A 5,000-nucleotide genomic window follows, 5' to 3' on the forward strand; every position below is an offset into this window, starting at 1 on the left:
CTTCTGATTGCTAGTCAAGTACCTTTACCAGCTGTGGTCGTTACAGTATCACAGTGCATGATGGTACAGTGACTCCTCCTTTGCATTTGTCAAAATACCAATTAAAATGCTCTTCTGTTTAGAGCATACCCAATCATTTTTTTATCCATTCAGGTCCTAGTGATCATCCTTTGTTTTGGGTCTTACAACTCACTGAAGTGTAGGCTGGAGTTGACAGTTACCTCTCTCTGTACTTCTGACTCATACTAGGGACCTCTGTTTTTCCACACAGGCATTGCTGACTGCACTGAGATGAATCAGATGTTTGTCTTTGTAAATACACTACTGCTGTAAATCTACTGCTGCTCCCAGCATGTTTCTAACTTTATCACACACAATGGCTATCAAATGCACAGAAGAACAGGGCAATGTTGACTCTAACTAAATGAATCAGCTAAGATATCTATTTTTGGTCTAGCGTCGGCGACGTGAGCTCTTTGGTAAAGGACGCCGCTGCACTGGTCAGGTTGTGTTTTCACTCCTTATACGCGCTGAAACGTCATAATGACAGTGTGATGTATTGATTGTAGCTACATGAGATTTTATGGCAATATCCTAAGATTTTTCATTTGCAAAGGATTATTATGTTATATCTATATGATTAAATGTTAATACAGGATTATTAAATGTTTATGATTTTTAAATGTTATCTATACAGGATTATCAAATGTTACAGTATTATGTACTTATTTCTGCAGCTCTCTAAAATTGTTGTGAACCCCATGATGAAATCTATCTCTCTCTCTCTCTCTCACACACACACACACACACACACACACACAAATGGGTAATGCTTCACAAATAGTCCATGTCATGTTGAAGGTGTATGAGCTATTTGTTGTTCTTGACATGCCTTAATAAAAAAAAAAATCTAATGTTTGGCCAGTCTACAGTCATTTTGCCATTATTGAATAAGAAGAAGTGATGTATAAACTTGCCAATCTTGATGTGATCTGATTTTCACATGCAAAACCAAGCTCATGCATATATCCTATTTATTGGCTATTAGCGAGACCAAAATGTTTTCAGTCTTATTAGAAGCAAAATGGTAGAGACTGGGGACAGTGGTAAAATGTATTATCTTCCCCCAAAATGCATCGGCTGTGTGGGAGTATTTTAGGCACCCGAGAGGGCAATCGCACGATGAATCCTATATAGATTGTTCCTTGTACAAAAGTGAACAAAAGTGAAATTGTCAGTTCAATTTCCATTTCTGTCTCTCTCTACATTTCTTTCTGCCTGTTTACCCTTCAGTCTCCAGTTCAGTCTCTCTTTATAACTCTCCTTGCAGAGACAAAACAGGCTTTTGGCTCCCTGCCAAGAGTCGGTAGCACCTGCCTGTTCGTAGCCCAGGGTGTAGCCGTAAAACCCGTTTGACGGTTGCTTGTAAAGCAAACTGGGCTAAATATGGGCTGATGCCCCATAATTTACTTTCCGTTCTAGTGGAATCAGACTGACAGACTGCTCAGGACGACACATTATCTGACATGGGTCCTCCTCGTGTACCGTAGTCCTCGGATCAGGGAAGCAACAGATGGCTCTTTGTATCTAGGCTGTGACCTTCTTACCCTATTGTCCTATTGTAGTGGTTTGGGGGGGCCTGCCATGAGCAGCCCCTATTTATAGAGCAGCTGCAAGCACCTGGTCCTGGTGGCATTTCATTGCCTGTTACCCCTACCATCCCCCTCTACACCTCTGTTATCCCCCTCTACACCTCTGCCACCCCCTTCTACACCTCTGTTATCCCCCTCTACACCTCTACCATCCCCCTCTACACCTCTACCATCCCCCTCTACACCTCTATTATCCCCCTCTACACCTCTGCCACCTGCTTCTACACCTCTACCACCCCCCTCTACACCTCTGTTATCCCCCTCTACACCTCTACTATCCCCTTCTACACCTCTACCACCCCCTCTACACCTCTATTATCCCCCTCTACACCTCTACCATCCCCCTCTACACCTCTACCATTTAGTTTTTTGATTTTGACTTTTCTGAGTGTTCCTGTGTTGATACGTAATGGCGTGAACATAAAGTTTTCACTTTCCCTGTACCATTCCAGAACGATCAGCTTCTCCAGTTACACGTTTCTGGCTTCTCCAGTAAAACTGGACATCTTTAATGGAGACACACACAGTTGGTGGTTTTGTCATGTCAGAGGAACTTCATATCATACCTGTCGGTCTGTATTCTATGTACAGGACTTCTAGAAATGAAGCCAGTATTATTGAGTGTTGTACATAAATGGTGACCTCGTGAATCCTACATAAATGGCGTTGCTATTAAACCTTGTGTGGACTGTGGAGCACATCTTTTTGCTGCTCTCACCCGGTCTGTTAGTCTTTGATAAGGCTGATATCAGTGTTTGGCCATTTTGTGTTTGAGGTAAATGCTCTCTAAATGATGCACATAGATTGCGGGCTTGGAATTGGTCTTGCAGTAGCACATAAGGTCTTGGGCTATGTTAATGGTGACCTTCCGACCTTGAGAATCGGGCGGGTTGCCAAGGCAACATGAGGAATTCAAGACACTATGACATTGACGCCATAGAAGAATTTTATCTTTGCAAATGTATGTAAATTTCTATGGCCAGTATCCCAGTGTCTGTCATGTGATGTCTTTGTTGGTATTTGTCAGACAAATGACCTCAGAAGCCAAACTTGGGTGGAATTGTGATCTCTGGAAAGGCCTGAGGCTCTATAATACAGGCCTATATCTTTTAGCTCTTGTATGTAGGTCATTGGTGTGCATGTGTGTAGTGTGTTTGCGTTTGTGTGTAGCGCTTTTGTGCATTTGTTTGTGTGTGTTTTTGTGTGTGAGTATAGTGTGTGTGTGTGTGTGTGTGTTAGGACTTGTGTATAGTGTGTGTTAGGGCTTTCTGTGTGTGTGTGTGTGTGTGTGTGTGTGTGTGTGTGTGTGTGTATAGTGTGTGTGTGTGTGTGTGAGAATGGGGACTGGCTGTTTTCAGACAGCAGCAGGGTCTGTCCCGTCCTCCCTCAAACAGCCTTCTGGGAACCATTAAGTTCCTTCACAAAATCTCAGGAGATACAGCAGCTCTTTAGTATAGAGCTCAGTGGAAGGAATATAGAGAGAGACACGGAGAGACATACAGAGACAGAGAGGGGGATTGTTGTTTAGTTTTTATCTCCTCTTTTAAAATCTTGTAGAAGTGAACTTTTCAACTTTGTCCTGTAGACACTTTGATTAAGTGGACAGACTGACACGACTAAAACATCACAGCACAGAGCTCAGCCGTAGTAAACTCCAGAGGAGGTCCACTCTAGTGAGAGATACACCATCACAGCTAAAGGACATCCATGCAGACACTGCGAGATCCACAGAGATTGTACTTGTGGGCAGGTGAAGAGCAGATGAAGCACATGCGTGCGTGTGTGTGGAGCTCCACAGGACCACCCCTGAGCTCATGCACCGCTGCATCAGTTCACTGGAGTCTGTTCAGGGTCTTATTGCTGGCATGCTGAGAGGCTGGAGAGACATCATTAAAGTGACCGTGTGAAGTCTTGCTGCCAGCATGGACATCAGCGCCTGTTAAAAGGGATCCCGACATTCCCAGGAATGTATGGGGTTAGTCTATTCCTCTCTGGGTGAAACGCTGGTGATTTGTCAGCCGGTGAGAACATCTGATCAGCCGGTGAGAACATCTGATCTGTCGCAGTCGTGGTAAATTCAGCAAGAACAATCCAGATTGGTTGGATCTCGTCAGCACGCACATTAAGATTTCCTGGGATTCAGATAAGTGGGAGTGGCCCCAGCAGGGCCGTGTACCTGAGATCTCCCACCCTGCACCCTACTGCAAAGTGTAGGATGAGAGGTTATGAAATTTGTTCATTTATTTACTGTCACTTTTTCTTCTATCAGTCTCCACCTTACACCACCCATCTGAGTAACCATGTCTGCCTACATCTGTTTATTTCAGATTATCTGTGTGTGTGTATTTTGTCTCCCTTAATCTGGATGTGTGTGTGTGTGTGTGCATGCGTGCGCACATGCGCACATTTTCTGTCTCCCCGAGTCTGGATGTGTGTGTGCATGTGTTCTGTCTCCCTGAGTCTGAATGTGTGTGTGCATGTGTTCTGTCTCCCTGAGTCTGGATGTGTGTGTGTGTGTGTGTGTGTGTGTGTGTGCGCGTGCGTGTTTTCTCTCTTCCAGAGTCTGGATGTGTGTGTGTGTGTGTTTTCTGTTTCCATGAAGATATTCACATCTCTCAGCTATGGGTGGACCTCTTATTATTTGGGTCTGATGCACTGCAGGCTCTTGGGGTGGGTGGAGATGTGGGGTGGGTGGAGCAGTTGTGCTTCATGAGGTTGGGACCTCTGTAGCTGCTCATTCTGGGGCCCTGTAGGAGGAGGATGGAGGAGGATGCTCCCCCCCCTTTCAGTCTTGGTTCCTCTCCAGGTTTCTTCCTCATGATCTAGGGAGTTTTTCCTTACCACTGTCACCCTTGGCTTGTTCACTGGGGGCTTGGACTCAGATATGCGTAAAGCTGCTTTGTGATAATGGCCGCTGTGAAAAGCACTATATAAACAGGCGCGTGGCACACTGAAATTACGCTTTTATATGGTAAATTCAGGTGGTGTTAGTTGTGCTTCTGTCGATGTGATGTGGCTGTCTCTGTGGGCTGAATTCAGCCCTGAGCTGTACTGGATGGAAGCTAAAACTATCTACCAATCTGTGGTTAAAGCTGTGTGCTTACAGCCATGTTATTAGGGCCATGTCGTCTGTGTAGCAGCAGTGTAAATGCTAATTTATGTTATGCATGTTATGTGTGTGCACACTGTAGCACACAAAGTGGTAAAGCCAGATTTCTTATGCGTCATATATGTTTATGGTCAAAGTTCAATGAAAATTAGAGTTTGGGGGAAATGACCTCACAGGTGAAAATGTGTAATTGCATGAAATACGTTTTGCAATATGGGTTGTGCCCTGTTCTGCCTCCC

General features: G+C 44.5%; 1 protein-coding gene and 1 pseudogene across 2 annotated transcripts in view; both read left to right on the forward strand.

Annotated features, from left to right (window-relative positions):
* LOC118240651 overlaps window positions 1-5,000 on the forward strand; it is a 659,061-nt pseudogene that overhangs the window by 172,780 nt on the left and 481,281 nt on the right.
* Window positions 1-5,000, forward strand: part of tmem38b (transmembrane protein 38B) — a 20,959-nt gene that overhangs the window by 1,254 nt on the left and 14,705 nt on the right. The window lies entirely within an intron of this gene.

This window comes from Electrophorus electricus, chromosome 22, assembly GCF_013358815.1.
Source record: "Electrophorus electricus isolate fEleEle1 chromosome 22, fEleEle1.pri, whole genome shotgun sequence".
In the NCBI taxonomy this organism is placed as follows: domain Eukaryota; kingdom Metazoa; phylum Chordata; class Actinopteri; order Gymnotiformes; family Gymnotidae; genus Electrophorus; species Electrophorus electricus.